This window comes from Choloepus didactylus, chromosome 2 (genome assembly GCF_015220235.1).
Source record: "Choloepus didactylus isolate mChoDid1 chromosome 2, mChoDid1.pri, whole genome shotgun sequence".
NCBI classification, from domain to species: domain Eukaryota; kingdom Metazoa; phylum Chordata; class Mammalia; order Pilosa; family Megalonychidae; genus Choloepus; species Choloepus didactylus.
In genome coordinates this window covers 28,936,519-28,961,301 of record NC_051308.1, presented here as the reverse complement: position 1 = coordinate 28,961,301, position 24,783 = coordinate 28,936,519, and the positions used below count along the sequence as shown (strand labels likewise).

Genomic DNA, 24,783 nt, shown 5'->3' with positions numbered 1-24,783 from the left:
CTGTTAAATGCAAGTGAATAATTTATTTTCTAAATGATGGCATAATTGACAAAGTAAGCCCAAATAGTTTGTGTGTGTGTGAAAGCATAGCTTTAATTGCATATTCCTTAAGTTCAATAGGAACCAACTGTATGCAAAAAAATCAAGGAACATCAGAGAACAATTAGGACATTTTACATTTTCATTTAAAACAAAAATGTTATAAATATATTATAGGATTGTATATTTACTCTTCTCAGGAAGATGTTTCATTACTAATCCATATTCATCAGGCAATCAGCTGATTTCCATGGCCTTCCAGTGGCTGCAGGGAAGATATGACAAGTGAAAAAGAAAAAAAGAGACAAAATGACAAGTTAACACTGATTATGAGAATTTCAGAAGGAAAGAGAAGTAAAGACCAAAAGAAGGAAAAAAAAAAAAAACAGAAAGAAGAATCAAATAAAATTAGGTGAAGTTTTAGAAATAAAACAATTATGTAAATTTTCAGTTAGTTCTTTTTGCCCCAATACACACCTTTTTAAAATTGAAAAAAAATGCCTTAATATTTTAGATTTAAAAAAAAAAAAACCTTCCTTCACCAAACTAAAAACAAGGCACCTAATGCCTTGTAAATGTGAATATTCAACGTCTAATATCTTGATAGCAAAAGGGTGCAACTGTTTTGGACTGCCTCTCCAGTAAGAGATGTGTGGACTTCTGAAACAAGAGAGGATGAGTAAATACAAGATTTTCTTTTCTTTCCAAACCATCTAGCAGAAAGAAGCAGCACTCTCAGAACTGCCTGTTATCTTATCAAGGCAAGTAGCTGTTTGTTTTATCAGAGTGAATATCCAGATTCTCTTGAGTGAACAGAGTAACTTATGTATATTCTCCCACCTCCATGCCATATGCCTCCAAACCTCACCTACTTCCTAAATATTTTTCTTTAAACTCTTTACTTTTGGGTTCTTTAAACAGATGATTATTCTCAGTGTCATGGTCTCCAATAGTCCTTACTTTCACTCAAAATTGCAATACAGCGGACTATGGCCAATGCTATGCAGATGGCCAAATAGATAATAAAGACTCAGTTCATGAATAATATCCACTTAGAAAGAGGACAAAAGCAACAGGAAAAAAGAGCCCAAATTGGACAAAATGTGCATGCTATATTTAAAAAAGAAAAAGCACACGATCATTGTCAGAGATCATTAAGGGTGCCCTGTAGTTTTAATTACATGCCAGTGGCACCAATTTGATGTGACTGTTTGCTCTTATAGTCAATAAAAAAAGTCATAACTGCCATCAAATTTAAATGTAATTTACTTTCTACACAGCCCTTTCTGTTTTCCTTGTTTTTTTTTTTTCTTTTATAACATTAACACTTTTTTTGTTAAAAAATGTGTGAAAGATTAATTTGTAGAATGAGGGGAGCTGTGGGTGCACAGCACAGGACAGATGGAGTGGGTGGGACATGACAGTTTTCGTCTGTGGCATCATTTTGTTGTTGCTATTGCGAGTGAGCAAAATAAAGCTACTGCTACCGTGATCATTTCTTTTGGACCCCCCCAGATAAGGTGTGTTGCTTCTCCCTCACGCTAGGCCCTGCTGCTTGGGCATGTAGACACCCTCTTTCCTATGTAACAAACATTGTTAGTCAGCTTGGGAGCACTTTAATATTTACAATTGCACTCATATAGAATTTCACCAGTCTTTTGTATAAAAACAGAATGAAACGTACTCCTCTTCGTAAGCAGACTATTTTGACATGAATTAATGGTCTGTCCTCTCTGAGATCTCATATCGTAAACCCAAACACGTGAAACTCTAGATGCAAAAGGGAATTAATTTTTTTTCAAGAGGAGGGAAATTTTTTTTTTTGGTACCAGTCAAAAATTCTACTCAAATTCAAGGGGAATTGCTTTAAACTGTCAAAAATTATGATTTGCAAGTTTCAGTTTTTATCTTGGAATGGTCCTAATTTACACATAAGTATTGTAGGAGTTCACTATTGTAAAGGTTCCTGTTGAAGAATAAAGCCTTTACCACAGAAAATCACTGTCAGATGGCATACACAGACATTCTGAGAAAAAGTTAAAACTTTAAGAAGACGAAAAAGGGGAATTCAGGACAGCATGTGGGAGGGAAGATGGGAGTTCTTTTTATGCACAAAAAGATCCATTAACAATATCTTTATCAGCTTCCTTCTTCCTTGTTAAGTGAACCAACTTGCAGTGCCCAGAATATGGAAACGTGATTGCAAATAAATGATTTTGGGGGAAAAGGAGCGAGTACATAAGAGAATCGCTGGTAGTTAATTCATGGCAAGACAAGATTTGCCTGCAGAAAAATATCAACAAAACCTTTGCCTCAAACTAGCGCATCTATTATGGTGAGGCAAGACAGTCCCCAAAAGTACGTTGGCAGCTGGAGTCAAACGCCCCAAGATTAGTTTCCTAGAGCTGACATAACAAGGTACCACAAATTGGGTAGCTTGAAAACAACAGAAATTTATTGCCTCTGAGTTCTGGAGGCTAGAAGTCTGCAATCACGGGGTCAGCAGGGCCACACTCCCTCATGAAACTTGCAGGGTAGACCCTTCCTTGCCTCTTCCTAGCCTCTGGTGATTTGCCGGCAATCCCTGGCTTACCTTGGCTTGCAGCTGCAGCATTTCAGTCTCTGCCCCTCCTGTCCCACGACCAGTGTCTCTCATGTCTGTCTGTGGCCAAATTTCCTTCTTTTTATAAAGACACCAGTTATTATTGGACTCAGGCCCACTCTAGTCCACTTTGTCTTCATCTTTAATCACATGTTCAAAGATCCTATTTCAAATAAGGTCATCTTCATGGGGCCAGGGGCTAGGACTTGAACATGTCTTTTGGGGGATGCAATTCAACCCGTAACAACCCTCGTCCTTTATTCTTCTGCAGCTATGAATCCACTTAAGCCTTGAGACCAGTGCGTTCTTGTGGTTAGGGCATTTGGTATTCAAGTCATTTCCATATCACTGTTATTTTCCTAATTAGACTATAAGCTTTATCAGGGAGGGATTGTGTCTGTTAACAGAGTTCTGTAAAAGGCAGTGCTTCACAAATGTGCCTTGTTGACATACCAGCGCTTTGGGGATCATGGATATAGGAAGGCATTGAGGGGGGAGTGTGGGCTTTGGAAGCAGCCCATCTGCACTTGAAGTCAGGCTCCCCCCAGCTACATCACTCTAACCAAGTTACTTTAACGTATCCAAGCCTTAGTTTCCACCTCTGTAAAAATGGGATGACCAACAATAGCATCTACTTTCATTATAGGGGTTGGGGGGAGGGAATTAAAAGAGATAGTCCTTTGTAAAGCATGTAGACAGTGCCTGGAAGGTAATTAACTAGCCCTACTTTCCTAGGAGGCACTTTTTGGACTTTCCCAACCCCTGATCCCTGAGGTGTTGCCAAAATACAATGGCAAATATAGTGTTAAAATGTTTGTGGGTGGGTGAGGAATGAGGGAAAGGGGTAGATACTCTTTTAAAGCCAAGTAATGCAGTGTTATATTGGAGGTGGGGCAGTTAATAATAGGAAATAGGGAGAAATCTGACATATTACACACCTGTAAAATGGAGTAAACAGATGGGGAGGGGTTGAGGAAACTGCCTGGGGCTGCAATCCACCACCATCTACTTAACAGAGCTATAAATAAATGTTTCAGAAAAAAAAAAAAAGAGGATACACGGAGGGTAAAGATGCCCACTGTATATCTAATTCAAAGAGAGTTATCTCTTTTATATTTATTTATCTCACCAGAATTTCTCCATAATTCTATATAGTTACAGGCATTATAGAAATGGAAGATACAGCAAGTTCTTGCCATTCACTCACACAGACATTCACATGCACACACACATACTCAAATTAGAACATCTCTATCCTTAAATCAATGCAAAGATCACAATACTAGCCTGGCCTATATAGAAACACATTGTAGAACCTGTTATTTATAGTCATGTGTACATGTTATTACTCATTTCTAAGCATCCTGATACAAAGATGATGTTCCTTTGAGTCTGGAATAAAGTACCCCTATTCTTTCTTTGTTGTCTGATGCAGTTGTGTTTATGCCCCAAATGAATTTTGATGGGCTGAGACCAAGATAACAATGTTCAGCTATATGCTTTGCATATTTATATATAAACAAAAAAGTGCAGATGTGTACACTCATGTATATCCAAAATTGCATTTTCCATAAGCCAACTTTTCCTTCACAGTGAAAGTTCATACCTGTTAAGTGTAGTGAAGTCTCTTGGTAATCAATCCAATAGCTGTTAACCCTTTCATTTTTAGCAATAAAACCCCCCAATTAAAACTAAATTTCCCAGCTTCCCTTGCAGCTAGGTGTATCCATATTAAAAGTTCTGGGCAATGAAATATCAGTAGAGGTGTTTTGTGGCAGTTTATAGGAAACCCCCTTTCAAAATAATTGACATACATTTTTATCTTTTTCTTCTTTGTCCCTTTCTACTGTCTGGACTATGGGTGTGATGATTGGAGCTTGGGCTGGCATAATGGACCACAAGGATGGAAGCTACAGTATAGGGATATTGGAGAGGTGAGCTGGAAAAAGCTTCTGAACTTAAGGACTTTGTAGGTGGCCATACCAGTCCAGGACTGCTATTTCCTAACTTTGTTTCTGTAAGTTATAAATCATCTCTGTTTAAGGCCTTGTTATTTGGAGTTTCTTCACAAGCAGCTGAACCCAATCCTAACTGATGCTTTATATATGCTTTCTCCTAAAACACTTTGGAAGGTAGGGTATTTATTGCCATACAGGCTTGCACCTTTAAATGGAATATAATGGCATGTAAATACAGCAACATAACAAGGGCTATACTTAAATATTAGATTCTAATATACTTACCAAAACACATATTTAGTGCATATAAAAATATTAGGGTAAGTAACGCTAGTTGCAACAACCAACTCCCCCAACCTCAGTGGCTTAATAAACAAAGGTTTATTTCTGACTTAACAGTGGGCTGGTTAGGATTTGGAAAAGGTATGGGGACCTCTATTCCATGCAGTTATTCAGGGACCAAGGCTCTTTCTATTTAGCCACCAGGGCCTCAGGCCACTTTTATTGTAAGGCTTCCCAAGTCTCCACAGAACTAGGAGAGAGCATAGAGGCTCACGCATGGGGGTGGGAGGTGGCGTGGGGTTAATGGGCCAGGCCTAGAGTGGCATTTGACACTTCTATCCATATTTTATTGGCCAGAGCTCAGCCACATGGCCACAAACATGCAAGAGGGCCTGATAAAGGAGTTTAGCTGTGTTCCCAAGAAGAACAGAAGAAACAAGATCACTAGCTTTCTCTTCCTCAACAAATAAACAGAAAATATAGTTTCCAATATCCCTATTTTTAAACTCCTTTTCTAAAGGCCCACTTAAGCAAGGACCACATGCTCAAGGATACAACTTGTGTGGCCAAATATTATTTTTTGGTCATTTTGATATTGAAATGACAAAGACTCAAACATTTCTGGTAATGGAAGACTAGCTCCCCAAAATGATGTGGTTTCAATTATAAACTCCAGCCAGCTACTGTTCTTTTCATTGCTGTTCTTGTTTTTCCTCCTTGTTTAACTGTGTTTCCCATGATGAGGGGCAACTTTTAAATATCTGTGGGGGACATCAAGAAAGGCTTCTACAGGGCTTTGTATTGCTGAGCAAAACAGTTAAAAATGCATTTAAGTAGTGACCTCTGAGTGTACTGCTGGAGACCACAATGGATCCTGGAGGTAGATAGGGAGCTTTTCTATTTCCTTTATATAGTAGTGTTGTGTGTTTTATAGGCTATTGTGATTATAAGATACCTGAGACTTGTGCAAAATAAAGTATTTTTAATAGTTTTAGTCCAAAAACATGTAAATATATATATAAAAGAAAATAGAATTATATGTATCTTTCTGGAAGAATATCTCTCCTCTAAATATACGTCTATCTATCTATCATCTGTCAATTCTATTTTCCTTCAAAATTCAATCAGAATGGTTTTATTAAACCTACGCTTCCCTTGAATTCTGAACAATTATTAAAGACAATACATTTGAGGAAACACAATTGGGATAAAGAATAATGGATCTAACAGAATTGAATTCAGAGATTCCATTTCAGCTTCATTACTAGTTTGTGGACTGCATCACAGGACAAGTTATTGTCCATAGCATTTTATTTTGAGAATTCTTTCTGTATTTTATACAAACTTTACCACCTCTTTTTTCAGAACTGTCCAGAAGATGTTAATGCTAACGGTTTTTTCTTTTGATGGTTTCGTTTTGAAGTTCTGCTTTCTTGCAGAAGTTTGAGGCATGTGATACAAAGAAGGTGAATTTTAGGTGATTTGTCTATTTCCCAGGTGAAATACAAAGCAAGTTTTAATGCCTCAGCTTGTTCATTGAAAACACAAAAGTAAATATTAAGTTTTTGTATTAAGTAAAGAAACCTGAAGTGTCAATGTTCATATAGGATAAAAGAAAATAATGCAGGTATGCTTTTGTAAAACCAGGAAGAATTTTAAGTTAAAAATGAAAAGACTTCTCATTGATTTCTCTATGTCTCAAGGTAGCCCTACTTTAGGATTATTGGATTTGGGATTCCTGGGGTCAAATCTCTCACCAAGTCTGGCACATAGTAAGCCCTCAAATATTTTTTGAATGAATAAATGATGAATGACCAGTACCCCATAGGACTGGGGGAAGAAGAGAGTGAATTGAGAGAATTTGGAGTCATGGTGGTCATCACCCTCAGTGAGGACGCCTCAGAGCACCCAGTGCTGTAACCCCAGTGTGGTAAGTGGAACTCCATCATCTCTAAAGAGATGTGGTGAATAAGGTTTCCAATATGGTGTAGTATAATTATTATTATCTACCACAAGGAAATCACAAAGAATCTTGCCAGAGTTTTGTGGTTTAGGGCAGAAGCAAGAATTTCTCAGCTGCCTGACCATGGCTCCAAGCTGTATGAAAACCATCAGGAATTCTGCCTTCTCGTGCTTTCTGGTGTGGAGCCAGAACTCGGCTAATCCCTTTGTTCCCTCAAGCCTTTCTCCAAATATCCAGGCTTGAAGATCTGACCATCTGCCAAGGTCCCTAATTCACAAGCTTTAGTTGCCATCAGAATCCTAAAATACAGTTGCCAGGGTCCCATCCCTAAATCCCCGTCTCCAGGGGTAGGGCCTGGACATGGGAGCTAGGGACGTGTGCTTTCAAAAGTCTCCCTTTTGAATCTGTTACCTACCAAAGACCTGGAAACCTTGCCCTGGCTCACCACTGTCACTGAATGAAGCTCAGGGCTATTTGGGGGCTTTGAATATAGTTATCACAGCCTTGGATCACCAGGTTGATATAAAAGAACTAAATCCACATCCACATTCCACCAGGGATTGCGTAATCATGAGCAAAGCACTTGACTTCACCGTAGTCTCTGTCGTCACTTCGTCACTTCTAAGAGGCAGGGAATAATGTGGGTATCTTTATAAGGTGCTACTGCATTAGGCATTTACAACTTATCTAACACCTAACCGTTTGGACTGAGTTTCTGTGAACATATGAAGACTGGAAAAAAGAAAAATTAAATAAGTGCAGGTGGACTATTAACAATTAGATAAACCATAACTAACAGTCTGGATACGCCTTTAATACCATTAAAAGAATTAATGCATTTCTAAGTAAATAAGAGGCTGGAGTATGATGGAATATAGTTAATTTCTTTTTTCATTTAGAAAACTCTAGAATGTAGATTATGTCCACTTAAGAACAATCTGGTCTTTAACCAAAGATACTTTCGAACAACAGACCAAAGTCAAAATACTGGATTGCAGTTATGAGACTGCCAAATAATTTGGAAAAAGAATCATTCCCATTGTGATTTTCCAGGTTCCTTTTATTCTTGCTAGTGCCCTAGTAAACTGCACACAGAAAGAACAAAAGGACTACTTAGGATTAATTTTGTATGGTGCTTTTTATTTAGCTTGCTGTCTTTTTGAAATACTGATTTCCATCTATTCTGAGTCTCTTGATATAGATCAAACTTCAACAAACAGAGTATTCTCATCTAGTTTGTCTTATCCTAGCAACAGAATGGCGTGTGCCTTTTTTCTTTTCAGAAGTTTATAAATAATCCATATAAAACTGCCCATTGTCTTTTTATACAAACTAAGTTCATTATTGAAAAATTATACCCCCTCACACCTGCCGGCCTTTCTGCATCTAAATGAAACTCTTTGCACTTAAGTATATATGGCAGGAAAAATCAGCAAATACTAATGTTCAAACCCCAAGGGGGCAGCCTGCACACAGATGAAAATTTGACCATGCACATACACAGTTTTTGTTGCATAACACCAGACCTAGAGGAGAAAAAACCAAAGCCTGCATAAAAGATTTTACTCAGAGAACTAAAGGAACCCAGCACTCTGGTGTATCCAAATTCATATGTAAACTCACAAAAGTCAGCAGAAATGCTGACATTGTTTGAAACCACAGCATAAGATAAACAGTACAAAAACCACAGCATATTTTTCTTAAATTCACATTTGCTTAATAATACATATCACCAACTTTGCAATCAGATGCGGAGGCAGCAGGCAAAACAAGTTATTTTTAGGAGTCTAGCCAAGGACCATTTGCTCATTCAAGAGAGTGTGTTCTAAGACAGCCAAAGCCAAATATCAAGATAGGCCATTATATGGGCAGTGGCTGCAGAGCCAAACCACCTCACAAGGGGAGTGCCATCAGCCGCACAGAGAACCAGATGAGAGACAACGTGCGGTAAACCCGGGCCCGTTGCTATTACGAGAAAAACAACCAAAAGCATAAATGCTAATGGTGGTCAGAGCATTTTATATTCAGAGAACGACTTATTGATTGGTTTGGTGAAAGATTTGACCAAGGGGTCTAATGCAAAATACGTCTGAAGCCTAATTTTCTTCTTAGGAAACAGATCCAGGTAAGGGACAAATAATAGCAGCAATCAGGCCTAAAACAAAAACTCAATTTATTTGGTTCCTAGTGTTTCCTAACTGCTACCAGAGTGACAAGACCATAGCTTCCAGTTTGCGTAAGGATGAACTACTACAAATTCGAAATTATTTGGGGTTTATAGAATGCTTTTTGCATGTGATATAACTGGGGTCTGCTGGGGGAAAGAATAGCAATAAGAAATGCCTCCTGAGGTTAAGAATATAGAATGCCTCATTCGTTCATTTTTTCGGCAAGACCTTATTGAACTCCTTCTATGCACCATGTACTGCACCAGGTATATGGATACCAAGACAGATGAAGCATTGTTTCTGCCTTCTAGGAACTTATATTCATACCATCATTTATGAATAATAATAATGGGGGAAAAAAAGCCCACTCTGCTCTGAATTTCATACCTTGCATTTACCCTAAGAGAATGGGGCTGAAACCTTGTTGTTGCTGCTCATTTTTGGTAAAAATAAATAAATAAATAAATAAATCTCATTTTGAGGAGTGCATCAGAAACCATGTTGCTTGCCACACTTTCTATCTGTCCCCCACCTCCCTTAGGGGGAGCCAGGTGACTAGCTCTGTCCTGTGGGCTGTGGACCTCGACTCTCACAGGTTGAGACCCAGAAGAGCCTGCATTCGACCCTTCAGCTGTCTATGCCCTTGCCAGGTCTATCTAGGAGGCCTCATGTTCAGATGGCAGAGCTGCACAATCCACCTTGATTGCTGAGTTACAGCCTGGGGGGCAGATGGCTGGAGTGTCCCCCAGATCCTCAGCAAGCTGCAGGAGTGAGAAACAGACCTGTGGGTGCTAAGTCACTGAGATTTGGGGATTGATCTTTTACTGCAGTATAACATAACTGATCCTGTCCAGTGCCATTAATAAATGCTTATTTTGCTTAGGACTTTTAGAGAAGACAAGAAATCACAGATGCTGTAGAGATGGAAGGAACCTTAAGGATTAATAACAGACTCACCCAGTGTGATAAATCTCTTTCTAATTGAAGGAAATCAACTTCTCCCACTGTGTATTTCCCTCTCAATCAAACCTTTGTAGCTGCTGCCTCTCTCTTGCCTGACTTTTTGGGGCACGATAGCCCCACAGGTATCCTGGCCCCATATCTCTTTTCTTCTCAGTTGAGTGAAGGCAATAATGGGATTTTTCCAAATGAAATTTTATTTCTAAGAAATGAAGATAAAATAAATACAAATTATGGGAACAAATGAATTTGCTGAGTATAGATTTCTAATCAAAATGCATTTGATTATCCTCTTCTATAACATCGTGCAGTATAATTTTTGGCCCTTGCGTCCTGAATCCATTCATTGCTGAAACAGAAAGGGGGCTCTTGACTTGGCCAGATCCCGGCTTTGCCCACCCACCCCAAATTATGACAACAGATGAAACACACTCTTTTCTATGGAACAGTCATTTTCCCTAGAACAATTTAACTCTTCAAGAGCAATATGTTCATTAATAATTAATCTGTGATTTTAAAACACTTTGTGTGTTCAAAGTAATAACTGTAGTATTGTGAACAATAATAGTCATCACCATATTTTAAGCCTATTCATGCTCAGAAGAGAGTAAGGAAGTTCTTTATTATGTAAATTATTCCGAAGCTCTAGAAATTCAGTTTACCCTTATAAACATTTTAAATCTCAAATTCTTCTATTAAAATATATAATTGTTGGGGCAACAAGCCCCATATTTGTTTACCAATTCTTTAAAAATAAAACTATATTAAATCTTACTCTGGGTGAGAAGAAAGTGACCATAGATGGGAAATTATCACTTTCAGGGCAGGGTTTAACTCCCCTGAAGAAGTAAATTACATTTCCTTCTTGTTAAAATAATAGAGTGCCTTTCTTCTTGTTTTAATGTACTATAAACCCTGTGTTTAATAGGAGAATGGGGTGTAATGGTTAAGGGCATAATTCTGGAGTTAGAATTGTGGGTTTTAATGCCTCCTTGGCCACTTACCTGGCTGTGTGGCCTCGAGCAAGTTCCTTAACCCTTCTGGGCCTCATCTTAGTAGTAAAGTGAGTTTATGATTGCCTCTACCTGAAAGCAGTTCCTAACACAGTATATGCAATTAAAGTGTTTGTTGAGTACAAACAAATTCATAAATTGGCTGTGATAGTAGATCACCAAAAATACCAACCCTTGATTCTCCGTAATACCATACCCCAAAGTATGCAGAAGAGTAAAGCTTCCGATGCCTACCCACCACAATAGCCACCAAAAAAGCAGTGAGCACAGAAACAGGCAGTTTGGGGAACTCAAATTCAGGAAATTCCCAGAGACTTTGGATAACTGCGTCATAGTGATTTATCCCTTCAAATATGCAAAGTTGGGTATGAGGGTCATAGAACTAAATATTTTCTAGGGCTGGCAGAAATTTACAGGGGCTACTATTCATGTGAGCACTGAACTGAGCTTTCACTTGCACATCTGCAATGATGGAATCCAAAAAGCTCTCATTACCAAAGGCTTTTTTTAAATAAATGAAGAGCAAACTCATGTGGCATCACAATTTGTCCTGAATGGAGACGAGGCTATTTGGAGTGTTTATTTATCCCACTTGGTATGAAACTTCATGTTTCACTACAGAAACATCAATGTGCTTGTTTGCAGGTGCTGCCCTGGACCTTGCTGGGACATTATACAGTTTATGCACCATTTTCTAAATTCTGAAAATTTCTGAATTCCAAATCACATCTGGCCCCAAGGATTTCAGGTAGGGGATTACGGACCGATGCCTTCTTACATGTGAGGCTTTCTGTTTGGAAAGGGGGATGTCACTGTCAATGCTGTGCTGTCTCCAGTGTTGGGTGTGAGCAGCATGGAATCTCTTCTCTTGCTTCTCCAAGGCCAGAAGGTGGGGAAAAGAACTGAGCTTCCAATGAGAGAGTCTTTGATAAAATAATAGAAGAATTCTAGGAAGTCTTTTCTCCTAGGGAACTGCTGCCACAGGACCTGCTATAAGGATTTACAAGGGATGGCTGGATGGGGATTGAGACACAGAAGGCTTGGATGACCAAACCTTAGGCAGTATTCCCCGAAGGAGTGAGAAGGCCATTCCGGTGGGTATGTGTGGAAAGAACATCAGCCAGACACAGGTTACATGGAGGTTTATGGGAAAACTCTACTGCTACTCAAACTAGTTTATATGCATTTAATTACTACGTTCTCATCACATCTCCCTTGCTTACTCAGAGCATCCCAGAAGGCAGCCACGTAGTTAAAGTGATGGATGGCCAATTCCTTCTGCTCATCACGGGTGTTTGCCTCCTGTAATTGTTGATCTTCCTTAGGGGTTGGACCAGGTGGCTTCTAAGCTTCTCACCTATAAATTCACAGTCCCTTTAAGAGAATGCAACACAGATGTGAGCAGGGCTGTTGCTACTTCCTGAAATCTGGATGATTTAGGCTCAAATCCCCAGATCCACATCTTTTAGAAGTCAAAAACCCCTCTCCAGGTCATCTGTGAATTCCCAGTGGAGAGATGCCATCTTTCCCTCCTCAGCCTCTCCCAGCAGGTACCACGGTGACCCTCAAGTGACGCTTAACTCCTACTCATAAAAAACACATTCACACAAAGCAAATTATGTGGTAGATTTACGTAACGATCTGGAAGGAAGCAAAAGGGACGCTTATGTTGCTGTGACATGAGTTTAAACTGAATGTTAGACACCATTGCAATGAAAACATAAAACCACTCACCCTCTTCTAGACATGCCCTCTTCTAGACAGGCATCATCTCACTGATGCCTCCATCCCAGTGCTTTCTAATGGAAAGTAATCCACACATGCAACTTAATATTTTCTGGTAGTCATGTTTAAAAAAGTAAACAAAATGGGTGAAATTAATTTTAACATATTTTATTTAACCCAAAATATCATTTCAATATGTGATCAATACCAAAGGGTTTTAATGAAATATTTATATTATTTTTTTCATACTGTCTTCCAGTACAGTGTGTACTTTACGGTTCAGCTCACCTCACTTCAGACAAGCCGCATTCCAAGTACTCAGAGTCCATAGGTGCCTATTTGCTGCCTTCTTGGACCGCACAGGGCTACTCTCTTTTCCCTCCACCGTCACTGGTCCTCACCACACCCACCAACCCATCCCCCACCAATAGCTTCAGGGAACTCTGGATTTGTCTTGATTGTACATCTCCAACTACTTTCTTACGTGGTCTGCTTCCTATTTCCCTGACTCATCTGTCCCCATTTCCCACTTTATCTCAACCTTATCCTCCCCTCTGGCTCTGCTCAAGTCTCACTTTCCCCACAAAGACCTCACCCCACACATCATTGCACTAGGATCCTTTCCCCTTCTCAATTCTGATAGTATTTACCATCTCTCCCACTTTTTTTTTGGCACTGACTGTGGCCTGTCTTCCTTGACTAGATATCTGTTTTTACAAATGTAGAATTTACTAATAAAGGCCTGTAATAAAATGAACACTTTGCAAGGCTATATTTTATTCTAACCTTGTGACCAATGCTCAGAACATTTTTGAATCTTGAAATTGTCTGCCAAAGCTGCTTGTTATTCAAGTATACACTTTCTCTTACTTTATAGTCACCCCTTTCTCACTAGAAGTTTTATCACCTAGTCTGATCACCCATATTGTTTGTTCACATTTGATTCTGAATGACTTTTCTTTATTTCTCAAAATTAAATATGTTCTTTACTAATATTATTCAAAAGCAGATAAAGCTGGGGTCAAAGATCTGCTAAAAGGTGTTTTAACCAACAGAGGCCATCAGTGGGTACCTTAGTAGCCTCCCAAGGAGCCCGCCCGGGTGTATTTACTATTCTTGCTTGTTTACTTTCTTACTTGTTTGTCTAATCTTTCAACTATACTCTTAGCTGTCCAAGGGCAGGAACTGTTTCTTATGTTCTTTGATTCCTATAATTGTCATTAGCCTGATTTAAGCACAAACATCTCAGAACCAGCAATGGTATGAGAGGTATGCAAAATCCAACCCTTAAGAAGCAGGAAGACTATTAAAAATATATAATTCATTTGGCATTAAGAAGATGAGTTGAAGCACTTTGGCGGCTACCTGAAAAGAAGGTTGCAAAAGTCCCACATACTAGAGTTAAGTGTTAGGGGTCACTTGGGCCCATAAGAAACCGACCCATCCAAGTGTTGGACTATAACTCCTAGTTTTTATAGTTACTGTATAAAAAGGGCTCAGTGTGCTCATCTGAGGTGCTGATAGAATCACCTTGGAGGCATACAGCAGTCAGGCCCCAAACCCTAGTCTTGGGTCTCTGTGCCGGTTTGTATCTATTACGTCCCCCAGAAAAAGCCATATTCTTTAATGCATTCTTGTGGCGGCAGACATATTAGTGTGGATTGGTTTGGAACCTATTGGTTCAGTGTCCATGGAGATGGGACCCACCCGACTGTGGGTAATGACTCTGACTGGATAATTTCCATGGAGGTGTGGCACTGTGCATTGAGCGTGAGCCTTGATTAGATCACTGGAGCAGTATATAAGCTCAGACAGAAGGAGCAAGCTTGCTATAGCCAAGAGGGACGATTTGAAGAATGCGCAGAAGCTGAGAGAGGAGCTGGAGCTGAGACAGACATTTTGAAGATGGCCACTGGAAGCTGATGCAGACATTTTGGAGACTACCATTTTGAAACGCAACCTGGGAGCAAGCAGATACCAGCCACGTGCCTTCCCAGCTAACAGAGATTTTCTGGATGCCAATGGCCTTTCTCCAGTGGAAGTACCCTTAGTTGATGGACACTTTATGGCCTTAAGACTGTAAGTGTGTAACCAGATAAACCCTCTTTTATAAAAGCTGATCCATTTCTGGTGTTTTGCATTCCAGCATCATTAGCAAACTAGAACAGTCCCTGAGCTGTAAATTGGTCATAAATTGTCACCCCAATAACTTTTAGTTCTAAGATGATGACCTCTATTTGACTGGTATGCTTGTCAAGAAGACATAATAATTCCCTGATAGGTAAATTCAGCAAGGTGTAGAGTTAAGCATAGAGATGTTAAAATCAAATAAATCAAATGCATAGTGTTAGTGTTAATACTTTTGTGTTAAGTTCAGAATAATACAGGTGTGTATGGTACTTAAATTGTTTGTAAGATTTAAGAAAATTTGGCATATTTAAGATTTTTAACAGCTTAGCATTGTGGCGACAATTTTAGAAGTATAATTTTAAGACCTGTTATTGGTATATTGAATGTTATGAGACAATTTTACTAAGTTTGTAAACACCATTACAGTATTTAATGGAGTTTGAGAATCACAATATTTATAATTACCAATTTCCTAGAGTTACAAAATTTAATGTCATGGGAAGGGTTGTCAGGTCAGGTATTTGAATAGCTTAAAAAGAAAATTAAATGTATTAAATTTATCAGTGCAGTTAAAAATGTTTAAGAGAAACTAATAATTAATGGAGTTGGCCCTGAGAGTTTAAGGGGAATTTAATCCTTTCAACTGGAGCCAATCAAAAACTAATCAAAGGTATTTCTTCTTTTATATTAACTTTATTAGATTTAAAAACAGGAAAACTGGATTTGTAGAATAGGCTTAAAGGCTTTAGGAAACTGAGCTTTTACATTTGTAATTTTACTATATTGAATATTGAATTAAACCCCCAGCTCTATTGTATTCCTTGAAGGGTAGAGGAGCAGAACTTCAAGTACACACGATTGCCCCGCTCTGGGCCTCTACATAGCTGAGTTTGTCAAAGACCACAGTCAGGAAATTTTCCAGTGTGAGTGATGTGTAGGTGATGCCAAAGGCAAGGAGAGGAGGCCAGTGGGGGCAAAGAGGAAGGGGATAGAGCAGAGGAAAATTGGCTACTCATCTCCCACCTTCCTCAGCCTCAAGGGAGCCTGGAGCTCCTAAGAATGGAAACCAGCTTTCCTGAAACAGCATGTCCACACATGCTGAAGGCTTGGTGTTGCCCTCAGAGCTCTGTTGTGTGCACCTTCTCATGGGTTCTCAAGGGCACTTCTTACGCCCAGTTGTACAGCTGTGGTAACTGAAGCTCGGTAAGGTTGAGTGACACACCCAAGGTCACCAGATTGCAGGCAACAGAACCTCAACTGAGATCTGTGTCTTCTGACTCCTGGTTTGACTGTTTTCACCCCCACACTCCACTATCTACAGAAATCAAACATAAACTCTAATGAAGACGCAGAGGTGTCCTCGTTAACAAATTGAACTAAGCCATAAGCTGATACAGCACGAAAATCTTGAGATAAGGCCTGAAAAATCTTGTCATGGCTTTCTACTTCTATTCAATGAATATGACTATTGTCTCTCTCAGTGGTCTCCATTTTAATGACACAGCACTGTCCCCAGCAGGAGACTGTCTGGTGAACGCAAGTAGGGCCAACAGTATTTAAATCACATTAGACATCATCAACTCTCCAAGATGTAAGGAGAATTCCCTAATTAAAGTTTTATTAAATAACTGTCTTAACCATTATTAATTTTTATCAAAGCAGGACTTTTTTATAGTAATTCAGGGCCACCACTTGCACAGATTTAAAAAAAAATCTGCTTTTGAGGAAAATGGGGGGCATAGTGTAGAGATCTTTGACAGATGCTCAATGAAATAAGAGGCAGAAAAGAAAATAAAGCAGAAATAAAGGAGTTAACCTGTTCATTTTTTGTTTGTTTCAAACCAATTGTAGTTAGGAGATTAACAAATCAGACCCATTATCAGCTGTAATTTTAGTCAAGCCATAAGCCTCTTTAATAAAAGTTGAACACAAGAATTGGGAAAAGAATAAAGAATTGCTATGGTACTGGGAAAAACAGTGTTTTCCTCCCCCACGGAGCTAACCTTATTCCTCTTCACGTATTTGAGGGACAAAATAGATCATGTTATATGTAGGGTTGCTAGATTTAGCAAAAAAAGTTTGAATTTCTGATAAATAATAAGTAAATTTTAATATAAGTATGTCCCAAATATTGCATTGTTTATCTGCAATTCAGATTTAACTGGGTGTCTTGTATTTTAACTGGCAGCCCTAAGTATATGATACATGTGCTTATGTATGCCTCATACATATTTTTGAAGTAGCTTTAATAGGAAAAAAAAAAATGTCAGCACAGGTAGTTTTCTTTAGCTACTATTCCACAATTGGATAAAGAGGTCTTTCCTAAATTTCTAGTGTTTCTGTCCCACTTCCTAAAGAAATGAGATTTGGAGGAACTTGCCCAGGGTCATCCAGCTAACATGCAGTGGAGCTAGAATCCAGACTCAGCGCGGCGGGCTCCAAAACCCTGCTCTTTGCCATGACCTGGTATCACCTCCCAGACATTTAGTTAATAATGCAGGCAGCCACTGCTGTTCATCTCCATGACAAAATCAAATAAAAACCATTAGAGTTCAATTTTTTAACTGATTTGACTGTTTGTTTTTGTAGAATATGCAGCTATTGTTTTACTGAGTTATATTTATTATAATATTTTATTATAATTATTATAATTAAGCCTAACATCAGTCATGATTAATAATTGGCCAATGTGCATTGAATTTGTAGAATAAACTTAAAGGCTTTAGGAAACTGAGCTTTTACATTTGTAATTTTGCTATATTGAATATTGAATTAAATCCCCAGCTCTATTGTATTCCTTGAAGGGTGGAGGGGCAAACCTTCAAGTACACATGATTGCCCCCCTTTGGGCTCTACACAGCTGAGTTTGTCCAAGAAGACCACAGTCAGGAATTATCCAGTGTGAGTGATGTGTAGGTGATGCCGAAGGCAAGAAGAGGAGGCCAGTGGGGGCAAAGAGGAAGGGGATAGAGCAGAGGAAAAGTTGGCTACTCATCCCCCACCTTCCTCAGCCTCAAGGGAGCCTGGAGCTCCTAAGAATGGAAACCAGCTTTCCTGAAACAGCATGTCCACACATGCTTAGGTACCAAAGCCAAACGTGGTGCTGCGTGCTGTGCAATCCTTCTCTCATCGGAGCTCCACAGCCACCCCACAAAGTGGTGGTACTGTGTTTGTCCCATGGGACGGATGAGGGAAAGAATGCTCAGAGAGGTGCAGTAACTTGTCCAAGGATGCTCAGAGAGGTGAAGTAAGTTGTCCAATATTACAAAGCTTAGAAACCGGGATTTAAACCCAAGTAATTTGACTCCTACATTTGACCCTATCTTTTGGTGTACATTGGTAAGAAAAACACCATCCTAATCAAGTTGACCCCTTTGTGGGGGATTAAAAATTTATTACCTCATGGGACCTTTTGAATATGACCCTTTTCAAAAAACTGTAAATCTTCTTGATTTTGTGGAAAAATCATTGATCTCATAGGGGATTTGCTTTCAGAGAATAATTTACGACCCTAGAAGACATAAGACCCAAAATCTTATTGAAAAGATGAAAAAAAAAGTCTGAAAATGTCAGAATAAAAGTTAAGAGATGATGATGGAGGACTCTGTCATTCTGAGTAATACCAGGATTGAAAGTGCCAGCTGACGGTGAGGAAAGCTAAAATGAAGCTCTCGAGCAGCACTGTCCGATACAACTTTCTGCAATGATGGACTATTCTCCATTTGTGCTGTACAATACAATAACCACTGGCCACATGCAGATATTTAAATTGAAAATAATTAAAATCAAATAAAATGTAAAGTTCATTTCCTCAGCACATTTCAAGTGCTCTTTAGTTGCATGTGTCTAGTATTGGAGAGCACAGATACAGAGTATTTCCATCATTGGAGAAAGATCTAGTAGACAGAGCTGCCGTAGATGCTCCAGTGAAGCAACAACTGGGTAACTACAATTTTTGGTTGCAGGGAGAAAGCAGAGGAGAAAATGGGATTTCCAATTTTTAATGATTCTTAAAAAGAGCAAATTCAGTATCTTAGGTGATCCAATTAATGCCCATATCTATAACAATCCTGGAGATTTTAGAAGAAAAGGAAATTCACAACCAATGGTATCCATGTGCTCTTTAAGGTAGAAATCTGGACAAGGAAGGAAAAAATTTTTAAGTGTATTCCAGAGAATCATGATTTTGAAAATCTAATGTTAGTTTTAAGGGGTGGGGGATAACGAAAAACCCAGGTGTTACAATATTCTGTGAAATCCTGCCAACTCTGCCTGCCTCTTGCTGCAGTGGCTAAGACCCAAGTTCAAGGCCAAGCTCTGCACTTTCAGGTGTGCCCTGGGGCCAGTTACTTAATCTCTGTGTCAAGGTTTTCTCTTCTGCAAAATGAGAAAAGGCATGTAAAGCATTTAGAACTGTATCTAACAAATAGTAAGCACTCAATATATATTAGCTCTTATTATAATGAGAGGGTACCTGAGGGCGATTAATGCTTAAAACCCTTCAAATGGCTTCACACTGACTACAGAGTAAAACCCAAGGTCCTCAGTGTGGCCCACAGGGCTCAGGTCTGGTCTACCTCTACCACTCAAGCCTTTTCTCTCAGCAATCCACCTTGAGCTACCGGCTTTATTAACGCCTCATCACTTGTAGTTTTTCCAAACACCTTGTCAGTTTAAGTCTCCCTGCCTTTGCTCATGTCATTCCGTCTGTCTGGAAGCCCTCCCCAGTTTTCTGGGCCCAGTTAATACATACTAATCCTTTAGGGCTTGTGGAGTTTCCAATGCTTCCTGCCTTACTGTTTTATATTGAAATTATGTGTTTAGGTGTCTGTCTCCACCAATAAGCAGAAAACACCTAGTCTGTGCCACGTGCTGTTTTAAGGATATAATAAGGAATGACAGATATGGTCCCTGCCCTCACTAAGCAGAAGTTGGAGTTAAGGACCATATATCTTGTGACTCGTTCTGTCCTCAAAGCAGATCACATGCCTGGCACAGAGCAGGACTTGAAACTGTTGTTGAAACAACCAGAAGCTGACATGTAGGGACAGGATGGCCTAGCCCAGTATCTAGCTTCCTCCTAACATGTGTTTTGATAAGTGATTTAAAGGAAGAAGTGGAGCTAAGAGTCAGGGTAAATTCCAGGTAAAATTCTGAAGTGGACGTGGAGTCTCCTAGGCATGCGTTCACCCTTTAAGCTTCCTCTAGTGCTTTGTGAGGCCACCAGTCCCCAAATTCCCAGCACTGTCTTAGCTGTCCCTGAGCTCTTGGATCCCTCTCCCATTACAATAATTCCTCCCTTCTGTTGCAAAGCAATGGAGAGAAGTAGGTTCATCAAATCTACTAATTCCTTTCAGATGAAACAAAAATTTGTTTTAACACTTTATAGCCTAAAGTTTAGCATATGTTCCTTCTCCATAATGTCATCCTTTCCGATTCAGAAGTCCACATGTGACGTTCTTCCCTCATATACCCATCAGGGAGCTCTTGCTGTCTGGGATACACAGATGATGCTGTGATGACTGAAGAAATAGCCACTCGGCCAGTGCAGAACAATATCTAGACTCGGCAGATTTCTACCAGAAGTACTTGGGAGTCCTGAAGATGTAAAGTTAATCTGGTTAATATAAAGTTAAGCTGGTTAAAGGGATAAGCTCTTTGATCCAAAAAGAAGACTCATTTAAGAGGGAATTTTACTCCTGGTCATTTCTACAAGTCTGTATAGAAGAACATTCTGGGGGCCAGAGGAGACTTTTGGCATCCTTAATTACAGCTCATTTGCATTTTTCCTCAACGCACATTTATGGGTGACTTTCTATATGTAGTAGTAAATCAAATACATAATATAATATTGGATAAGTTATTCTGAATAATAAACTTTGTGAGTTCAGCCCAACGGATAGATACAGTTACTTCATAATGACTGCAGCCCATGACTTCTGAGTTTTTGCCAATACGTAACCAGAGATAATCTGGGACATGAGGTGTATGGCCTGTGGGGTGAGGTGCGTGTCTGCTCTCCCTCTACAGTGAATTCTGTGAAGGCAGGACCTCAGGCTCCTTAATCTCTAGATCCACAGTGCCTGATGTGGGATCTGGCCCAGAGAAAGAACCAGGAAATCCTTGTTGCATTGACCTGAGTGGAGGAAGGTCAAAATAGGAGGGGAGGAATAAAATGGAACCAAGAGTTGCCTGAGGTACCATAAGGCCATAGATGGCCACAAGCCAGAAACTTAAAGAGAACTTAAACAGAACAATAAATTGTGTCATTCACACCAGTCAACCACAAATGGGATTTCCTGTACTCGGAAAGTAAAACAGTTGAATTACTTCATTTGTGAGCCCGGTTAATTCTTCTTAAATTTCTCTTCAAAGGTTACATAGACTATAGTACATTTTATCAGCTATAGAAGCAATTAACATTGTTGTAATTGAAAAGGTTGTTAAAATAACCATCTTTCTAGTTGTTCATAGTTTTCTAAAATTTTAGCATTTTGGCTTTCAGTCCCCATTTGCTTGCAGTCCCAAGACAAGTTTTAGAAGTTGGAGAACTAATTTTCACATTATTTTTAGTTTAGTAACATTTAAATCCTCATGATTTCCCTCTTACAATAAAATACAAAATAAAAATAAAGTATTGAACCACCTTTCTTCCCAAGATGGATCAATAAGAATTTTGGGTCCAAATTAGCAAATACAATTATTCTCTTTTTTCTGAGTCTTCAAAAATAACATTTTTATTATTACAAATTTTACTCTCTTTTTCTTACACATTTTACCTTTAAAATGGCATTTTACCTTTAAATAACCAAAGCCCCAGTGCTAAATTATGTTTTTCTACAAGGAAGATAGAATTTTATATTCAACCAGCACAGCATTTTCAGACTTACCAATTAGGTTTGTAGAAGGAATTCTCACCCTTATAGCTTTTGCTCTTACCTAGCAAAAACCCCAGAATGAAATGAAAAGGCCCATGTAAAGATTGGGGAAGCAAGCCAGGAAAGTGAGTGAACATGGTTGCTAAATTTTGGGAGCATCATTAATACTTGCTGTGGCTTTGCATTAATAATTAGTGTTCCTGCATGGAGATGAGATATTTCCAAACTTGGACTTTTGCATTGATTAAATTTGGAGTTTAATTTTGCCTCTTAATCTTTGTTGGGGCTTGCACTGCGCTTGCTCTTTTATGGCTGGCTACAGCAAACAATAAAAGTATCCATTTGAAAAGTCAAACAACAGGAGTGGTTTTTAGAAAACCAGCAGCCAAACTGATTCATCATTTTGGCCCCATTCCCAGGGATTAAGGTAATGCTAGCTAGTTTTAGTAGCAGTTATCTGGGATGAGAGCAAATGGTCACACCGAGGCTTCCCAACTGCGTGGATGGCCCTGCGAGTTACAGAATGTCTAGGATGACAGCAGTGACGGAGGTTATTCTGGCTAGAGCAAGCCCTGAATTAAGTTGGTGCATTCAAAGTTGCCATAGAAACCCTGTCTGAATGTCCTCACTTCTGCAGAATTGATTTTCTGTTTAAATGTTAATATGCCTTCTTACATTAAATGATGTATGAAATAAAAACTAGATGAATTTGGAAATAAGAAAATACACTGTGATATCTGAAATACTTAAGACATTGAATGCTTTTCCAATACTAAGTCACGCTTTTAAACAGAGGACCAAAGAAAAGGTAGCATGGGTCACCGCGACTGGAAGCCGTTTAGGAGAGTCTTTATCCCCTTACATCAAATGCGGCACCATGAAAGGCACTGCTGTAATTCAGCTACCCAGCTTGTGCTTGAAGCCAAATGAAATGCAAAGTTGCCTTTCAATAGCAAACCTCACTGAGGAAATGCCAGTTAGCAATAGCGAGAAGTTTCAGCTACTGTATTTCCACATATTGAATTTTACACTAAATGTCCGTGAGAAAACATTTGGAGGCTCTTTAAAAATGGTTACATTATCAATTAATCTATAGTATGTTTTAAATAAATATTTCTATTAAATGTAACAAAAACCGGCATTTGTATTGCTTGCACCTAAATTATCATCATCATTGCAAAGCAGATGCGGAATGTAAGACTAGGCGAACAATCAGCTCTGTAATTTGCCCAGTAACATTGTTTTAGATCTAATTAGTGCTTATGCAGATCCTTTACAAAAATGTGAAAACTGCACCAGGATGTAATTGTTTAATGAATTTAGTGCAAAGCACATCTGCATAAATTCCATTTTAGCTGAAAAAACTAAGTTCAACTGCTATTTGCTCCAGAGCCAAAACATTGTGAATTGTGCCCACTGTGCTTTAGCCCTGCTCGGCTGGCTTTGATATTTCAAATAAATACTACAAAGTTAAAGCCTCCAGCTGCAGACCAACCCATCTGTAGATGTTTGTTATATTTGGCGGTATTGTAGAATGATTGTGCGTTTTTGCTGGGGGAAAAAAAAGAGTACAAAAAAAAACAAAAAATAAAAAACAAGGTGCTGTCAGCAAAAAAAAAAAAAAAAACAGTAAAAATTTGAAATATTCGTCACCCAGCAAAAGTAAAGTTTTGAATCCAAGTATAGTTTACTTAACAGTGAATTTTAAAATACCTGTTCACATTCACTGAGTCTAACGTGTAAGTTCTAATAATAATATCCCTTTCCCTAAAATTTATTTTCTATTAAAAATCACAGAAAATTGAATTGGATACAGGCTTACTAAAAATGGAATTTGAACATTTCTTTTAGCTTTTCAGGGATTATACTAGTCATTTTTTGGGAACTTAAAAATCCATAACCTCCACAGAAAGAGATAAGTTAGTGATGAATGTTTGCATTATTGGCTGGAAAGTTGATGCCTCTCAATGTTTTGTTCTGTTTTTTTGTTTGTTTCCTTTTTTGTTTTGTTTTTTGGCTTCTGCTTTTTTGCTGTGGCTCAAATGAACTGCTGAAAAAAACATGTTTGCTCAATTAAACTACTCCTATATAAATGAGGGGGGAGGTAGGGAGGCTGAAATGGACGGCATGGTGATGTTTGGGCCTGAGTTAGAAGAATTTTGTGAAATGATAATCTGTAAATATCATTCACTTAAATGTTCTGACTTAACTAAAACAACCCTGAAATGCTTGCAGTCCATGTTCATTTTTGTTCTATTTCTGTTTGTATCTATTGTAGATCCGGGCTTAGCTGTCTGCAGTGGATTCCCTGGGAAACAGTCTCCAAATCAGAGCTGTGCCTGCTGGAAGCTTCCTGGGGAATGTGGTGGGATCCACTCCTATAAAGGAGTGAAGGAAGCAGGGCTGGGCAGAAGGAGAAATTGAGCTGCAGTGCAGCCTCAGTAGATGCTTCAGCCAACCCGGACTGGCAGGATGCTCTAGAACTGGGAGGTCCCTTCAGAGTTAAATGAACTAAGGCAAGGGGGCTTGGCCATTACACCCCCACATCAATTAGGCATTGAGGCAGACTGTCCCTGAGGAGGGCTTAAGCTTGGGTGCGGCAGCTCCCTCTGGCTGAGGGAATTTCTGTGAGCTGAGGGCAGCCACCACTCCAGGGGACTGGGGAAATGAGTGCCTCTGTCCTGAATGGGGAATCTTGGTGGAGAATCACTACATCTACTGCAGTTCGATCCTTGCCCTGCTGGGGACCACTTACTTTGTATAATAAATTTATTATATGCAAACTGTGACTCCAGGATTCTCATTGGTCTCTTTCCCTGAGGAAATTTCACAAGAAAGGTTAGTGGAAAGAAGGATAGCCCTTGTGGCTTGAGGCTGCAACCGCTATTCATCTTCTCCCTCTACTACCTATTCTCTATTCCCCTCAGCTAGTGACTGGCCTGGTATAGAAGGCTTACCTGTTAGGGTGAACCTGCACTTCATTCCTTGGCCCTCATTCACCCTAAGTTCTCAGGCTGTGAATGCTGCATTAGTCTGTTTACATCAAAATTTGCCAGGGAGCACCA

General features: G+C 39.2%; 1 long non-coding RNA gene across 1 annotated transcript; it reads left to right on the top strand.

The window, feature by feature from the left end:
• Positions 1–1,407: 1,407 nt before the first annotated feature.
• Positions 1,408–24,507, top strand: LOC119523545. The gene is made up of 4 exons (XR_005214640.1): positions 1,408–4,575; positions 6,585–6,811; positions 11,631–11,733; positions 23,997–24,507. It is a non-coding gene; the product is annotated as an uncharacterized LOC119523545 (long non-coding RNA).
• Positions 24,508–24,783: the final 276 nt, after the last annotated feature.